We start from the raw sequence: 17,656 nt of genomic DNA, 5'->3' as shown, positions 1-17,656 counted from the left end.
CCTACACAAAAACACATGGTGTACCGTCCATGGCGGTAATACCAGACATTCTGAGACAGATTCAAAATGAATAGGGACCAGAAGCTGCCGTAAATCTTGGTATGAGATTACTAAAAGATTTCAAAGAGGTCTCGGCTATACTATTAGCCAACATCAAAGGTGAAGCAGCGTCAGTGGCAATCCGCCAAAAGTTGAAAGAAACAGATATAACAGACCAACCATATGAGCTTGCTAGAATTATTGATAAATCTTATGAGGTAGAGATAGTTTGGGTGGGAAACCATTAAAACCCCATCTAACGGAAAATCCTGAAAATGTTTTTATTAAAAATAATCTCACTTCTCCTAAAAAGAAGTGGGAAAAGACTAAACAGACACTTCCTACAGAGAAGCGTTCCCAGTCGAGAGGTGGGTCTTGCCACTGATGCTGCTTCACCTTTTATGTTGGCTAATAGTATAACCATAATACTTGGGTTCGCGTCTGAAGGGTACAAATTCAATTATAAGAAATCACAAATTGCCCACCTCAACGTCCTATTCTTAGGATATGAACTTTCAAGTGAAGGCAAAAGTCTGGCAGCTAACTTTCTAGAGAAATGTGCGCTGCTCCAACTTCCAAAAATGCTGAAAAACTTACAATCAATTCTAGGTTTCCTGAATTTCGGAAGAACTTATGTTCTGAATTACGCAGAAAGGGTTAAACCTCTCTACGAACTAATCAAACCTGATTTCAAACCAACAAATTGGACTCAAAACCATACAGAAATTTTGCGTTCAGTACAAACAGACATGTTAGCAAAAAGACAGTTAGAAACACGCAACAATACGCGCAATCTTGTGATCCGAATCATCCCAGGGAGATGCGGATACCTCACCTTTAATGAAGGTGAAAAGGTACCAATAACATACACATCACACTTGTACACACAAGCTGAAATAAAATTCACTACAACAGAATAAATTCTGACAGTGGTTCAAACTGCAGTAGCAAAAGAGAGAGCTCTCACACAGGGAAAACGCATAATGATCGTTACACCTGTACCTGCCTTAGAGGCAGTGATGAAAGCAAGCATTCCCAATGCTAAAGCTTTACATCCGAGATGGATTCAATAGGTTAACTCTCTTGCTACAACAGACGTTGAATACGTCTTTGACCCCTACTATAAGACACAATAATTCCTACTGTATGAACACGAATGTCCCCTGCTGACCGAAATTCTGCCTCTAGAACATTACAGTGTATAATCTATACAGACGGATGAGAACAGCCCGCAATTGGGGGTGAACAAGCCTATAATGCTGCGTGCGCGATTGTTAAAGGTTGCTGGCACGAAGGTAAATTTAGACCTATGGTCACTAAAACTCAATCACTCGAGCTGAATTATAGGCTTTCAAGATGGCGCTTGAAATTACCGATCGCGAATTCCCCACTCTGATAGCGTGCGATTCGTATTTCTGCTTTGAATCTTACAACGAGCATTTGCAGAACTGGGTTCGAAACGGTTTCAAAAATACAAAAGGTGGCACAATTAAGCACGATATGCTTTGGGAACAAATAGTTATTTTGCAAAAAGAACTACAAAAGACACGTGATTCACACACTGAGTCATCAGCGTGATGGTGTTCACGTTGCAGGGAATTCATTGGCTGATGAAGCCGCAAAGGCAGCTGTACACACAGCGTCCGTAGCTATAATCGCTCTCTCAAAGAGAGTTATAGACGGTGAAACGTTACAAGTAGTCAAAGCCTCAATGGAAGGTAGCTATGCAGCATTACCTGTGAATTATCCACTCGGAAATACATACACAATTGATGCAAACTCCGTTCCTTTTGCTCGAATCGCTGGAGTAGGGGACAGAGAAATTCCAAACAGGAACAAGAGAGGTGCTTTGGTTCACGGAGCACATATGGGGGAGGGTCTGAGACATTGAGGGCTCTTAGAATCTCTAATAGAATTAGAAGAGATGTACTGGTGGCTGGGAATGAGCGTTGAAGTTTACGAATTCGGAATTAACTGTGACATCTGTTACAAAGATCATAGCTTCGAAAACCACCAGGTACCTGACTACAGTTTAGCCAGCCCAGTCCAGACACCATTGTTAGACAGCATCAGGCTTTCTACATACAGACGTTGCCATAGACGTACGCGGTCCCACAAATACTAGGACAAGATTTATTTGGATGGTGCCACAGCGCTCGGCTGACGTCAGAACTGTTATAGAGGATTTGCGATTCTTTATCGGCACATACGCAATCGGCACGCTACGTTCTGACCAGGGTCCTGCATTTAGCTCTTGAGCTTACATAGAGGCCATTGCTAGTTTGGGCGATACATTGCGATATTCTAGTCCATTCCATCCTGAGGGTAATGCGGTAGTGTAAAGAAAAAAACGTGACATAAAGCAATCCATAACAGCTAAGGTATTAGGTTTGGGTGATGTGTGGGTCAAACATCTAATAAGTGTCCAACGTAGTCTTAACAATCTGCCAAGAAATTCTCTGGGGGAATCACTCCGTAAGAATTACTGTTTGGTACTAGAATGATAATCGAAGACCTCGATTGTCAAACCTCAGTGGTGGAACAAAAAACCCTTTGATGTCGAAGATCGTTTGGCTATTTTACAGGACTTAAATGAAATAAGAAGAAGTCTGAGTAACACGATACAGAAGCCAACGACCACTAAAGAGAAACCACCTATCCCAGTAAGACCTGTCTGGATTCCAAAGATTGGGAGTCAGGGAAAAGATCGTGGTAAAGAAGAAATTTGGGCCTTCTTACAGAAAAGCAGTACCTGTCTTAGCTATCCACGGAACAAGATCGGTATTACTACCGCCCCTTGCTGGTAAAAGGGAGAACAGAGTTGTGTCCATCGACCTGGTCAAACCACATCATATGGCCGATAATAAGTAGTAGGCCCAGTGGACTCTCAAGATGTAGCAGACGACCAAATCTTGCTACAATCCAAGATGTTCAAACTGAAAGAGTTATCACGTTTGATAAACCTGCATTAAGAAAAGAAGGATAATGCAACAAAGCCATGGAACTTGTGCCTCTGGATACCCAAATAATAGGTCAAGAAACACCTGTCTATATCGATGTAGCATCTGACTACACAAATATGACAATAGAAGAAACAGCTCCAAAGATTAATAAAAATCCTGATGCAATTCCAACAATTGACAGAACTGCCTCTGGCTATTTCATCAACTTTGATACATTTTCTGAGGATCCCAGTGAACCCGAATATATGCCAGCAAATAAAACTTTCAAAGAACAAATAACAGAACTCTTTCATCAACTTGAAAATACATATCTGGTTTCACCATGGATTGAATTTTGGAGTGTGTTAGGCATACTTTTTCTCCTGCTCTGGCTCATTCTTGTTTTAAGCTTGGGAAAAATGATAGATGGAAAATACAGTACAATGGACACAGCAAGTAGGAAAATCAACTTGCTCCTGAAGCCTCAAAATCATCTCACCGTGAAAGAAGAGACCTGTCATCAGTAAAAACCACAGCCGTTCCTGTACACGGTGGTTTAGCATGGAATAGAACGGAATATGACATATATGGCCTTGTGGAATTGCTGAAGATTTCACACCAGTTCAAGGTTTCTTTGAGTGACTTTGTGCCACCCAGCTCATTTAGTGATGATTGGGACTTTGAAACTGTAAGCAACATGATGACAGACTTAGAAATGTCAACTAAATTCACAGAACATGAATACTTAGAAGGTTCATCTGATTATGAACAAATGTTTTGTTTTCATCATTATGGTGACCATTATTTGCATAAATCTGCAAGCCCTGGGAATGTTTTTACGTATAATCAATATGAACATTGTCCAAAGCCACCAAAGGGTAGCTCAAAAACATTTTATGAAAAGTTTCTGTACTTCTCAGGGTTTAATGTTACAAATCCAGAAATGTTTTATTATAATAATATGAATAAAACAGGAATGAAAACAATGTTGACCAATACCAAACAAATTTATTCTGCAAACTTTTATGCTCAGCTGTCTATATTAGGTTTTGACTTTTGGAAAGACAATATTGAGACAAAGACTGTTTGGGGCATAAAAGACTGGCAGGTGCAAGGTTTAGAAGCCCTGTTCATAGCCTACATTATACCAAACAAATAATGTTTTTAAACAACACTGTTCAACAAACTTCTTGTCTTGGCCTGGCTAAGATAAAAGATTTAAATAAACCATCTATACCTAAACCCACATCTGACAGTAATGATACTACAGAAGAGGAGATAGACGTACCCTATATTTTGAAACAAAACAGAACTAATCCTTATTGGAAAAAAAGTTAGTCTGGCCCACAGACATGAATAACTGTCAAGATAGATTTCTGAACAAAACACAAGGGTTCACAGTGAATAGGACAGATCCAAGATACTCCCTGAGACAACATCCAGGGATAGTAACTACTTACAGTGTAGGAAAGCTATGCCTTGAGTGGCTACAGAAATCTACACTTCCAGAAATCAAACAACACTTATCTTTACTTAAAGAAGGAAATGATTTGCGAGATTTCTTAATGGGGCCTCGCAAACCACGTCAAAAACGTTTCATATTTGCCGGTACATACGCTGCATACAACAAAGCTTGGAAAATAACACAAATGCAGAAAGAATACGAGAAATTGATCGTATTAATTTAGAGAAAGCTCTCTCTGTAGTGGGCAATGGGTTAACAACTCTGTCCTCCAGAATATGTTCTTTGGACAACATTGGATCCTCTGCAATTGACATAATAGAGCAGGACTTGCTAATGTTACAACATGGCCAGTCTCAATTTCGTTCTATAATGCAGCTAGGCTGGACGTTACAAAATCTTTGTTCAGGCTACGTGCCATGGCGTCTAATCAACACAACGTCATTGTTTGCTGTATTTAACGTTACAGATAAACAAATCTCTTTAGCACAAAGAGGAGCAGACTATACAATGCTGAGTATTGAAAAACTGTAAAGATTACCATTGACAGTTTCTGAGAAGCCTGTCGTTGAATGGATAATACATGGCAGCATCACGATACCAGTGACGATATTTCAATTTCAGTATTGTCTACAGCATATACCAGCGGGCCTGTATGGAAGGTTGGGTAAATAATACATTAAGTCAACCTAGATTTTACCTTACACACACACAAATGTTGGAATGGGGGAAAAGAGGTATTTCTTAGTGGAAAAAATTGTAAGAACTCACTAAGTGGTACACTTTTGTGCCAGGGTATTAATTTACACAGAGCCTGCGAAGGTTCTGCAAATACCCTCTCTTGCCACCTGCACGGTACACCCTCCACAGTGATAGAACGAAATTTCAGGCAGCTATCCAATGGCAGCTACGTTATGCTCAATGACCACAGCTGTTGTGGCATGTTGCCAGGAAAAGCGTATCTAGTTAGTGTGTCATCCAGGGTCACTTGTTGTATGCAAGTATTGTATCCAAAGAGAAAGACAGACAGGGAGACGGCGTTATGACCTTCACTGAATATCTCTTCTATATGAATTGATACTTTAAGCAGAATGAAAGCCATTCTTTTGCAAAAAGCTGTGCCACTGACCTCGTCCGGAGAAACGTATGATCTGCAGGTTGCAAGGACTCCTGCAGAGATACATGCATTATTATCAAAAAATTGCCCAGTACATTTTGCGGAAATGTTAGGTCAAATCTTAAACATGTCTGATACCAGTGGCATCGCACATGTATTTAGGACGATTTTTTCGGGACTTTTAACACCATTTGAAGCAGTCCTCTGCATTTTTCCAAATTTCGTGCACTCTGTGTCCGGCGGCCTGCCTCTAATTTTGGGACTCGTAGCAGGAATTTTTTTTTATTCCTTCTGCTCCGATATGGCAAGTCCAGTCACCAGCGATACCGAGACTACCATGGAACAAGCTCTCCTTGCCATGAGGTATCGTGAATGCATTACACAGATTCTTGGCTTGGCTTGTTTAAGAGATCTGAACACCACTTGGTTCCTTTCGTTCAGACCAATCTGGCAAGATTGCATCTTACCTGTTCTAGGGTACCTGCTTTGTGGAGAGGAATGCATGTTGGACATTTGTCTTACACTTCCATCAGTCCTGCCATTGGATGTTGACGCTTTGCTAGGTCCGGTAACGACTCATGCATCCTGTTGCCCCCAAAGGCTGCCAATTTTGATGACGGCATTCATTGAGGTCTCACCGGCAAGTCTAACTGAGGATGAGATACGTGACACTACAGGCACACAGGTACCACCTACTGCGGACATTGCTAATGCATCAAACGCTGACGGCGATGATCCTCATCTATGCACATTTGACCTGCTAACTTAAGTGGTTCCACTTTCACCTACTATGTTAGACAGTTTCTTTGCCAGCGTAGACGATCTGATGTTTTCTCCTCACACAGAGAATAACTTTTGATTCATGCACACTGCGTTCCCTAAACTCTGAAATTTGGCCTTCATTTTTTCGAAACAGACCGTCTAACAATTTGAATTTTTTCCAAAATAGAACTTTTTGGCACAGAGTAATCTGCTTAAAGTAGAACTATTCTTAGAGAACAAGATTTCTTTTGAAAAACTTCCTAAATGACAATATTTGTCCTAAAAACGAAACAAGTTTGTATATTATGCTATGGGATGGTCTTGGCCTTTTACAGTACTACTTTATAATACTTATCGTATTATATACCTTGTACATTATAACGAGTGTTATGATTATGCTTGAGAAAGAAGACTGTTCAATAAATACTTTTTATTGAAAATGCCTGTTTCTCTATTTTCTCAGCACCTCTGGTGAAACAAAGCATGCACGATTGACTGAGTAAAATAGCTATCTATTGTTGCCGCGACTCTGGAGATTGATTTTTTAATCTTGGGAAAGAAAGTTGTCATGTTTATGCGCTTGTCAGAAACTAATCCCTTCTTGTGAATTCAAGAAAGTTTCTAGTGACCTCTGAGCTAGCTGGTCCTCACAATTAAGTCTAATATATTCGATAGAGACCTAGTCGACCTCAGTCCTACATCTAAACTATAGTATATGTTATTCCTATTGGGAATATAGGAACTACACTACAATAGCAAGGCATTTAGCCCTGTAGATTTTTACATGGCATGTATGGGTTTCGATCACAATCTACGGGCAAAATCTAGGACTGCAATAATTGATCTGGCCATTACGTTTCTATTGGCTTTCATTTGTGGGATCCATGTGCCCTTTTCGTCAAATAACACTCCTAGATATAAAAAAAAGATGTCACTCGAGTAAGTTTATTCCCCTCACAATAATGGGTCTTACATTTCCTCGGTTTAATCCCCATGACCATAATATGAGACTTAGAAAAATGTACATCTAAGTCCAAGGACTTCATAAAAGAGGCAAAAGTTGTAAAAGATGCTGTAGGCCATTCGCCGTTCTGGCTAATAAGGGGGCATCATCCGCATGTAGGAGAGCTGCAAGATTAAATTTGACTACCTACCAGGAGATACAGTGAATATAATTCTGCTGGTTTTAAATATATGTATTCAATGCACAATACCTTGTTCCTTAATTGGTGAAATCAAATTTCTGATCAGGCCAGTGGAGGTATTTGGTTTTGCCTTAGCTCAGAAACAGTGTAATTAGAGTAATCTGTTGACTGCTGAGAACCGTGAACCAAATGGACTGCCTACTGATCACTGAATACTGCAAGGTTGGATCTTAATATTCCTTTGAATCTAATTAAATCTCTGCTGGCTTTAAAACATATTCTACTGTCCTGTGCTGTGTAGGAAATGGCATAAAAGTTAGTTTACCTCCAGGGCTCTGCCCAACTGAGAATGTTAACATTTAAACTGCAGCCATAAAACATTTCAGAAACATTGCATGAACTCATTATTAGGAAGGAGTATGGGGTTGATGAAGATTCACATATTCTTTGCTCCATTCTGCATGTCACTGTATGTTAGGACCCCTTTCCTATTTATTTGTTGAGCACTTGTGTGCACATGCTTCTTGGTGCTAGTGAAATAACAGATCTTAAAAACTAAAAACATAAGGCCACATACCTCTGAATGATCCACTGGGGGCATGTAAGATACAATATTGGTCCTTAACCAGGTGTTCAAGCTTTTTCAGTCCTCATGAAAATCACTTCTGAGCAAAGGGCCTAGAAGCACTTTTTATAAGAGGGAGGCATTACTTGGAGACACGTTAATAAAGTTGGACTTTAATATTTTTGAGAAAATATGACCTTTCTATTGTCCGTTTAAGTTTTTGGTAACAAAAGAGAGGCAGTATTTAACAGTGATAAAGGACTCCATGAGATCAAGATTTTGGAGGTGAAGGACTGGGGCAGTTGTTGGGAGAGATCTGATATTGGTTCTATGATTAAAATGTTATCAGAAAAAAACTCTTCACATTTCTCTATGGTTGGATGCAGTGGTGCAGCAGGTACATTAGCCCCTGGGCCCAGAGGTATGAGGAATCCACTGCACTACAATTGTGGTCTTTTACTGCCCAGGCAATTCCATTGTGCCTACTTGCCTCAGGTTTGCTTGGTACACTTGGAACACCACTGTTTCATAAAAGGATTAGGTGGGGAACCCATTACAGCATAAAATTATTCCGGTAAATTGAAAGGCCTTGATGACAAGAAATTCCAGGCCTCATTTATGAAAAGTGAATCATCACTGTGTGAAAACAGTGATGCGTCACTTTTCACTGTGCCCTCCTTGCGACACCAATGATGCGCCAAATTTACAGTATGATGCGTCATGTCGCAAGGAGTTACAGATACGTCAGTATTTCTGACGTATCTGTAAGCACAAAAATGACGAATTGCTGAAGTGTGTCAAAAAAGTGATGCAACTCCAGCAATGGGTCATTACACAAGGGCAAGTCCCATCTCCCTGCTCCCGTACCCGGTGAAGGTCATGGAGAAGACCGTCATTAGAAAACTGACCCGCTACCTCGAGGAGAACAGCATCCTGGACCCATCCCAGTCCGGGTTCCGCAGCAACCACAGCACCGAAACTGCCCTCATCGCCACCACCGATGACATCAGGACCCTGCTGGACAACGGAAAACCACGGCCCTCATCCTCCTCGACCTGTCAGCTGCTTTTGACACTGTCTGCCACCGCACCCTACGCACAGGCCTCCACGATGCGGGGATCCGAGACAAGGATCTGGACTGGACCACCTCCTTCCTCTCCTGCAGAACCCAGAGCGTCCGCCTCCCCCCTTTCCACTCTGAAGCCACAAAGATAATCTACGGCGTACCCCAGGGCTCATCCCTCACCCCGACATTGTTCAACATCTACATGGCACCGCTCGTCCACGCCACCCGACTGCATGACCTCAACATCATCTCCTACGCCGATGACACCCAGCTGATCCTCTCCCTCACCAAGGACCCCCTCACCGCCAAAACCAACCTCTCCGAAGGAATGAAAGTTGTCGCTGAGTATGATTAAGAACAGCCAACTAAGCTAAACTCAGACAAGACGGAAGTCTTCATCCTCGGCTCCATGCCCTCAGCCTGTGATGACTCCTGGTGGCCGACTGCACTGGGCACAACTCCAACACCTACCGACCACGCACGCAACCTAGGGTTCATCCTCGACACCCCTCTCTTCATGACAAAGCAGGTCAATGCTGTCTCACCCTCCTGCTTCACCACCCTCCGCATGCTCCGCAAGATCTACAGGTGGATCCCCACCGAAACAAGAAGAACGGTCATCCAGGTCCTCGTCAGCAGCAGGCTGGACTACGGATTTTCCCTCTATGCAGGAGCTCAGCCAAACTTCTGAATCGACTTCAACGCATTCAAAACGCCTCTGCTCACCTGATCCTCGACATCCCTCACTGCAGCCACATCACACCCCACCTGAGAGACCTGCACTGGCTCCCCGTCAACAAGAGGATCACCTTCAAGCTCCTCACCCATGCATAGAAGGCAATCCGCAATACTGGACCATCGTACCTCAACAGAAGACTTAGCTTCTACACCCCCAAACGCCAGCTCCGCACCGCCGACCTTGCCCTCGCCACAGTCCCCCATATATGAAGAGCGACCGCCGGTGGCAGATCGTTCTCCCACCTCGCCGCCAAGACCTGGAACACCCTCCCCATCCTCCTAAGGCAGACCCAGGACCTGCTGACCTTCAGAAGACTCCACAAGACCTGGTTATTCGAGCAGTAGCAGCACCCCTGCCCTTCCCCCAGCACCTTGAGACCCTCACGGGAAAGTAGTGCGCTTTACAAATGTTCTGATTGATTGACGTGAAATGTGCCTGTGTCAGTCTTATGCCTGCCTTGAGGCTGGCGTAAGATATTGACGCATTTGAGTCCTAGTAGTGGCGCAGTGAAATCTCATAGATTTCACTGCATCACTTCTACGACCCTTTCTTGTGTCGGAAAGCCCCCGTGCATATATTATACCCGGCGCAGGTATAATGTGGCGCAGGAGTTTACAAAGTTACTCATCTCCCGAAATGCGTCACTTTGTAAATATAACGCAATATGACGCATTTGTTACACCACTGGTGCATCACAAAAAGTAACGCACCAGCGGCGTAAAAGTGACACAAGGCCGCATACATAAGGCCCTTTGATTTTAGATGGATTTAATTTCAGTAACTGAGCAGACATCAACATGCCTTTCATACTCTAGTGCTTCATTTTCTTTGTCCTTCTGTCAACCTTCATGACTTTGATCAGTATCCCTAGAATTGCATAACCCCAATTATCTGCCTTGGTTCAGGCAGTGCAAAGGAAGATGCACAGTAAAAGAATAAAAGCAAATAAATTACAGTGATCTGCGTTGTACAAGAAGGGAATTTCTCAAGTGTAATGATAGACCTAGCATCTTTGGTGTGTTTTCCCCCTGTCTTTTTGCTTATGGCCTCCTGTTTTGGACTGTGTGTTTCATTTAGTTATTGCTGTTTTTAGAACTCTGGGCACTTTACCACTGATGGTTAGTGCTAAAGTGCCAGTGCTCCCTGCATAATTGATGTTTGTGTAAGTTCCCGGATAAATCGCACTATGGGTGCCCAGGGCATTTAAATCAGATGCTCATAGTGGGCCTGTAACACTGGTTGTGCCACCCACCTGAGTAGCCCTGTAAACATTACTCAGGCTTTCCATTGCAGTGTCCGTGAGTGCAGTTTCAAACTGCCATGTCGGCAAGTGCAACTACTTGCCAGGCCCAAACCTTTTCTTTTATTACATGTAAAACTCCCCTAAGGTAGGCACAATGTAGCCCTCTGGGCAGAGTCCAGTGTAGGTGAACGGTAGGACATGTACTGGTTTGTTTTATGGCCTGATAGTACAAATACTGCCAATTTTATTTTTCACTATTGCAAGGAGTAGCCTTCCCATAGGTTATCATTGGAGCTGCCTTTTAAAATCTTACAAGTGTAACTTTCAATTGGGAAAAGATAGAGATTTGGAGTTTGGGCTCCCGGAGCTCAGGATTTAAAAATATATCTTTTAGTGCAGAAGGTTTTTAAATTGTATGTATTAAAAGGTCACTTGTAGAAACTAGGCATGTTGCTTGTCTAACCATCTGGTGCCTCTGCCTGCCTGTGGAATCAATGTCTGATTTGGACTGACAGGGGCCTGTTTGTCCATTAACTCTAGACAGTCACACAAAGGGAGTGGAGGTGTGCCTTACTTAGACTAACGGCCCATCACCCGGCTCAGATGCCTTCCTGGGCTAGAGCGTGGGAGGAGTTGTCACCTACACCCAAATAGGGCTGTGCCTGGCCTATCACAATGCTGTCTTCATCCCCCTGTAGTATGACTGGAGCCAAGACCAGGCAGGACAAGAACCTGTGCATTACAAAAGACAATCCTTTGAAGAATGCCTACTTCAAAGTCTAATAGGGATGTAAGTATTGGACCTAAAACCCCAGACTTTTAGAAACACTTCTGGATCAAGAGGAGACTCTGCCAAGGGGAAGAGCTGGAGTGAAGTCAGGAGGAGTACTAACCCTTTGCTGTGTTGCTTTGCTGGGTTTTGCCTGCAGTGTCTGCTTCTGTCTTGGAGAGGGCAGACTGGACTGTGCTTTGGTATCCTGCTTAAGAAGAATATCCAAGGGTTTTTGTGTGCTTTTCCAGGTTAAGAAGTCTCGTAGACATCAAATGCTTCATCTGCAGTATCCCTGAACTCCACTGCAGGGTGTTCTGCCCTACCAAGTGGTGCCAAATCCAGTTCTGGGCCCTAGGTGGTGGTTCTTCTGTTTCTGGACTTGAGTATTTATACATCCCCCTTCCAGCTCCTGTTTTTCTGATGCAGCACTGCGGTGCAGGAGAGATTTCCAAGCACCACTGCAGTGCGGCTGAAGAAATTGACAAACCGCCTGCCCACAGCCGAACAAAGCACCGCAGCCCGAGTTCAACGCGCAATGTCTCCGAAGTCTGACGCCAGCACTCTGACTCCCAAGCAGGCCCTGCTTTGCGGCTGAAAAGATCGACACATCGTGGACCACGGCTGAAAAAATTGATGAGGCACCTGTTTGTCGTCACTGCATCAACAGATCGTGGACCACGGCTGAAGAAATCGATGAGGGACCTGTTTGTCGTCACTGCATCGACCTCCAGCGAGTCCGGATTTCCATGCATCTGATCTGTGCGCCAAGTCTACATTGACGCTGGCTTTCGGTAATAAACCGAGGCTGCATGTCTGGAGAATCAATGCATCACCTCCCCACACAGTAAGAAACTGATTATCACCTCTTCTCAAAGTAAGGAACCGACACATCACCTTCCCTGGATATCAGTAGGAACTGACGCATTGCCTCCCTGTCAGAGAGGAACAAGACGTATTACTTTCCCAGATTGTAAGGAACCAGCGCATCACTCTGCTTTCCGGCACCTGACCTCCCCTGTGCCTGTTTTCTCCCTGAGATTTTGACACATCACAGGTAGTTGCACAAAAAGTGATACATCCATAGTTTTATATGTACTGAACTGTTTTTTAAGTGATTTTTTGATATATGTTTGTTGGACTTTTATCGTTTTTGTCTTGTGTGGATTAGATCAATATTGGCTAATATTCTAAACTGGTGTGATAGCCATTTTGTAGTGTTTTCACTGTGTTGCTGAGTGTTTAGGTACAAATGCTTTACACATTGCCTCTGACAAAAGCCTGACTACTGGTGCCAAGCTACCAAGAGGGTGATCTGGTGGTTATCTTAGCTGTGTAATCTTTTCACCCTGACTAGTAGGAAGGGCCCCTACTTGGACAGGGTGGAAGCCACTGCCAACCAGAGACCCCATTTCTAACATTTAAAATCTGCAAAAATTACTGTTATTTGCAGGTAATATAACCAGAGTTAGGTACTGAATGGTAAAAAAAAGTCTGGGGAATCTCCGGAACCCCCAAAACTCGGCCCATGAAGGTGGCAAAACCACTTCGAATTGTCTTGTTTTCAGGCATCTAGGTGCCTTTCTAAATATGTGGAAAAAATAACCCCATAAGAATAGGTGTTGTTAGTGACTGGAGTTTTGCATGAACCTTTGTAATCATTTGCATTTAAATGTAAATTGTATTCTTCTGTAGACAGTCAAAAAGCACTTTTTTCAGAGAGCCTCAGAGGCTCAGTTTAAAATAGAATTTCAGTCTGAATTGGCATCTCCAGAGCTCTCTTTCAGCGGTGATTTCCTAATAGGACCTGATTTTTCAGAGGAGAAAAAGAACAATGCTTTCATTCCCGAACAGGCTTATAAGTGTCATGATTTCTCTACTAATTTACACATTTTGCCCTTTTAAACATTAAATTGCCTCATTGTATCTCTGCAGAACGTGAATAGTTCAGTGTGAAATTAAGCTTGCAGTATGGTTGTCAAAATGGCCACAATTTGCTGTGTGAAATGTGCTGATTGCATGTCTAATTCAAAGCAAGCCTAATCTTTGTATAAAGGAGGTCAGACTGCTCGGGGACAGACCGAGGCTTACAGAGAGTGATTGTGCCTTCGGTTTAGCTGAAAGTCAGCGCACCTGTTCATCTGAAAGGCGTGGGAGTCTGCAACTCTATGGAACTGTGAAAAGGATTCACCTACCCTCACTCTTCTTTTATACAAGTTTTTGTTTTATGTACCACTCACATAAAAATATATATATATATATTATTACTTATTATCCTCAAACTCCGAGGTAACATCATAAACAAAACTTATTTTTTTTTGGGGGGGGGGGGGTCCAACAGCCTCAAAGGGACTGCCCAACTAACTATCACATGACTGCATGTAAGCAGGAACACAGTCTTAAGTTAAAGTCTTGGGGCCTCATTTATGAAAAGTGACGCATCGCTGCGTGAAAACAGCGATGCTTCACTTTTCACTGCGCACTCCTTGCGACACCAATGATGCGTCATATTTAATGTATGACGCATCATGTTGCAAGGACTTACAGATACGTCAGTATTTCTGACGCAACTGTAAGCGCAAAAGTGACGCATTGCTGGAGTGTGTCACAAAAGTGACGCAACTCCAGCAATGCGTCCTTTCACATGGGGAAAGCCCCATGTGAAAGGGCTTGCGTGAGTCTTACGCCTGCTGTGAGGCAGGCGCAAGATTTTGACGCAACAGCATCCTAAAAGTGACGCAGTGAAATCTCATAGATTTCACTGCGTCACTATTACGAGGCTTTTTGCGGGTGAATGCACCCTCTGCATACATTATACCTGACGCAGGTATAATGTGGCCCAGGGGTGTAAAAAGTGACGCATCCACCTAGATGCGTCACTTTTTAAATATGGCGCAACAAGGCGCATTTTGTACGCCGCTGGTGCGTCACAAAAAGTGACGCACCGGCGGCACAAAACTGACGCAAGGCCTCATAAATAAGGGCCTTTCTTTTTAACAACTTGATGCTTGAACTTAGACTTAGAAAATGCTTTATTCGATTTTAAATACTATATAAAACCATAAAAGCAGCAAATAACGTAAACAATTAATTTATCCATTTTTTAACAATTAAAATACGTCAAAGCAGCAGCTGTCAAAGTACATTAATCATTAAAATACTACAGTTACATCTCAAAAAACCGGACATGATTCCAATGACATACACATTTTCTAATAATTGTAAGAATAAAAAGGCCGGTCGACAGTGCCTCCATGCTACTTGTTTTAAAAACTGGCACGTTCGTTAGCATAAAATTTACAAAAAAGGATCATATGCATTGTACATTGTGTAGAATGATTATCACACGGGCATGGACAAAGCCGTCTAGACCAATCATTAGTGGTTGGAAAAGATACTAAGCGGTGATAACTGTCAAACCTGAATCTAGTCAGGTCATACCTAGCGTAACCACTTAGACACACTAGTAAATATGGTTGTATCGAACCACAGGTCAGGGTCTGTTGATGTCGAAGCACCGTACTTTATTAATTTCCAGCCCAATTCTTTAGGACTCGAAATGGTTTAAACAAAAACCCTTTAACTCTTTTCTAGTCATTGTGCACATTTTATCAGTATAAAAATCTGATCTCCCCAGATCAACATGATGTATTTTGGGATTTGCGGTCTTTGTCATTTAATCTTACCCAATTCGACTAACGCAACTGAAAACAATACACAGTAAAAGTAAAATCCGAATTTCTGCCACCTCATAGGTTTGTGAATACCAGTTAGAACTATTAATAAATTCAATGGTCCTTGACATTTGGTATATTACTGATGAAATACAGATTTCCGCTGGGATTTGAATCAGTGATCTGTGTGGTAGAAACAGCTCTTGCTGACAAGCATTTTAATTATAGAACTATGTTCAACTTACTTTTGTTACTCCTATTAGTCTGATTTCCTCTTCTTTGTCTCAGACCTTACTAGAGCTGAGGCCCCATCTCCTTGTAGACCACTTTAAAGCACTAGCATATAAAGTAGAGATCTGAACTCCTCCCATAACACCTAGTTAAGGAGACCCAGTCCCTCCCACATACCTTTGCAGCTCTCCATGTTTAAAGCCACAGCTGCACACAGGAGGGAGAGATGGGGAAGACATGGAGCGAGAAAAAGAAAATGGAAGTAAGATGAGCATTACCTCTTAATTTCTCTTCCTCATCCTCATCCTCACATCTGAAGACATGCCCAAGTCAAGAAGTTGCATTGGATCAAGAATAACACAGAGCTAAATTGTTTAGAATGTAATACCCATGTGAAATGATAATGAGATGTCTGAACGAACATGAACATCATCTCCGGTAAGACACAAAACTGGAGAGGCCTGCACAAGTGGCTGCCAAACACTTGACCCTTAGAGAAACTCGTTGAACCTCTGTCCATGAGGCGACCGTGTCCCTGGTGGAATGTACTTAAATGTGCTGAGGTAACCCTCTTCTTGAAATTTCTTAAGCAAAGGAAAAAGGTTAGATGCATCCAGTTACGTAAGGTAGGGGATCAGGGAGCTAGCCTCTTCCGCACAAGATCAAAATTCATGAACAGGTGTCTAGATTGCCAGAATGAAGAAACTCTCTTGAATTAAATGGACACAGCTCTACAAACATCCAGAGAGTACAAGGCTGTCTAGTCCGGAGAGGATGGATTCAGAAAGAACTGTGGTCAGAATGCTACAACAAGAATAATCCTTTGATTATACTTCAACAGACAGGCTAGCAGTATTGGTAAGATCTGATTGATCAGGCCTTGGTTGTAGTGCTGTCTGTTCACAGGGTCTTGGGCTATTCCTTTGTTGTGAATGAAAGCAACTGCCAGAGACAGAAGCATGGAAATAATTTCTGGAATAGAATTTAGATATATAGGAAGAACCTGCAACTGAAAGGAAGGAGACTAGACAGCAATCCAAAAGAGATTTTGGAAAGGAGGCCAAACAGGGACATGAAGACAGGCATACTCCAAATCTAGGGCAGCCTGCAATCCACAATTCTCCCATTAGGATGAGGAGAATAATTGACTGAAGATTGTCCATCTTCAAACACATATTTAGAGACAGATTCCCTCTCGTCGCATAAATGATGAGATGGAGTGCACAAAAATGTTTGGGACTAGAAAATTGTGGGAGAATATGCCCTTTCTCTACTCTTATATGGGAACAAGGTGATGGACTGTTCATCCAAGGAAGTTTGAATCCTTTCATTAGATCATCCTGCTTTTTCTGTATTGAGGCCAATGGATTACCAAAGACCCAGAACTTGATTTTGTACCCCTCTGAATCAATATATAATGATCAGGTGTGTGAAATCATTAGTTTCCATAGTCCAGAAAAAAACCTGAGCCTTTCCACTATTTAATATGCCGGGCCTAAAGAATAAAGGCTGAGATTTTAAGTACTGATGAGCTTTGGTAAGAGGATCCGAAGAGGCCTTAGATGAGAATCTCCAATTCTTGCACCTAAGATGACCAGCACCCCCTCTAGGTTGACCTTGAGCAGGTTCATGTCTGCAATAGAAGTAAACCTTGGATTTGGAAGAGGACTTGGATGAATTGGATACCTTTTGCTTGAAGTAAAGGGTAAGGCATGCTTTCTGTCCTTGAAAGATTTGTGAAAGAGATTATCCAAATGAGTTCTAAGCAAAAAGTGGCAAAGAAAGAGAATATGAAGAAAAGCTGGTCTCTGAAGACCCGCTGCTTTCCAATCAATGGTTTAGGCATGGTGTAGAGCAACAATGACCAATGCAGAGGAAATCTCTGCAGCTTCCAGAGTGTCA

This window comes from Lissotriton vulgaris, chromosome 2_1 (genome assembly GCF_964263255.1).
Source record: "Lissotriton vulgaris chromosome 2_1, aLisVul1.2, whole genome shotgun sequence".
NCBI classification, from domain to species: Eukaryota; Metazoa; Chordata; class Amphibia; order Caudata; family Salamandridae; genus Lissotriton; species Lissotriton vulgaris.
The sequence above is the reverse complement of the archived record's forward strand: the minus strand, read 5'-3'. Positions refer to the sequence as shown.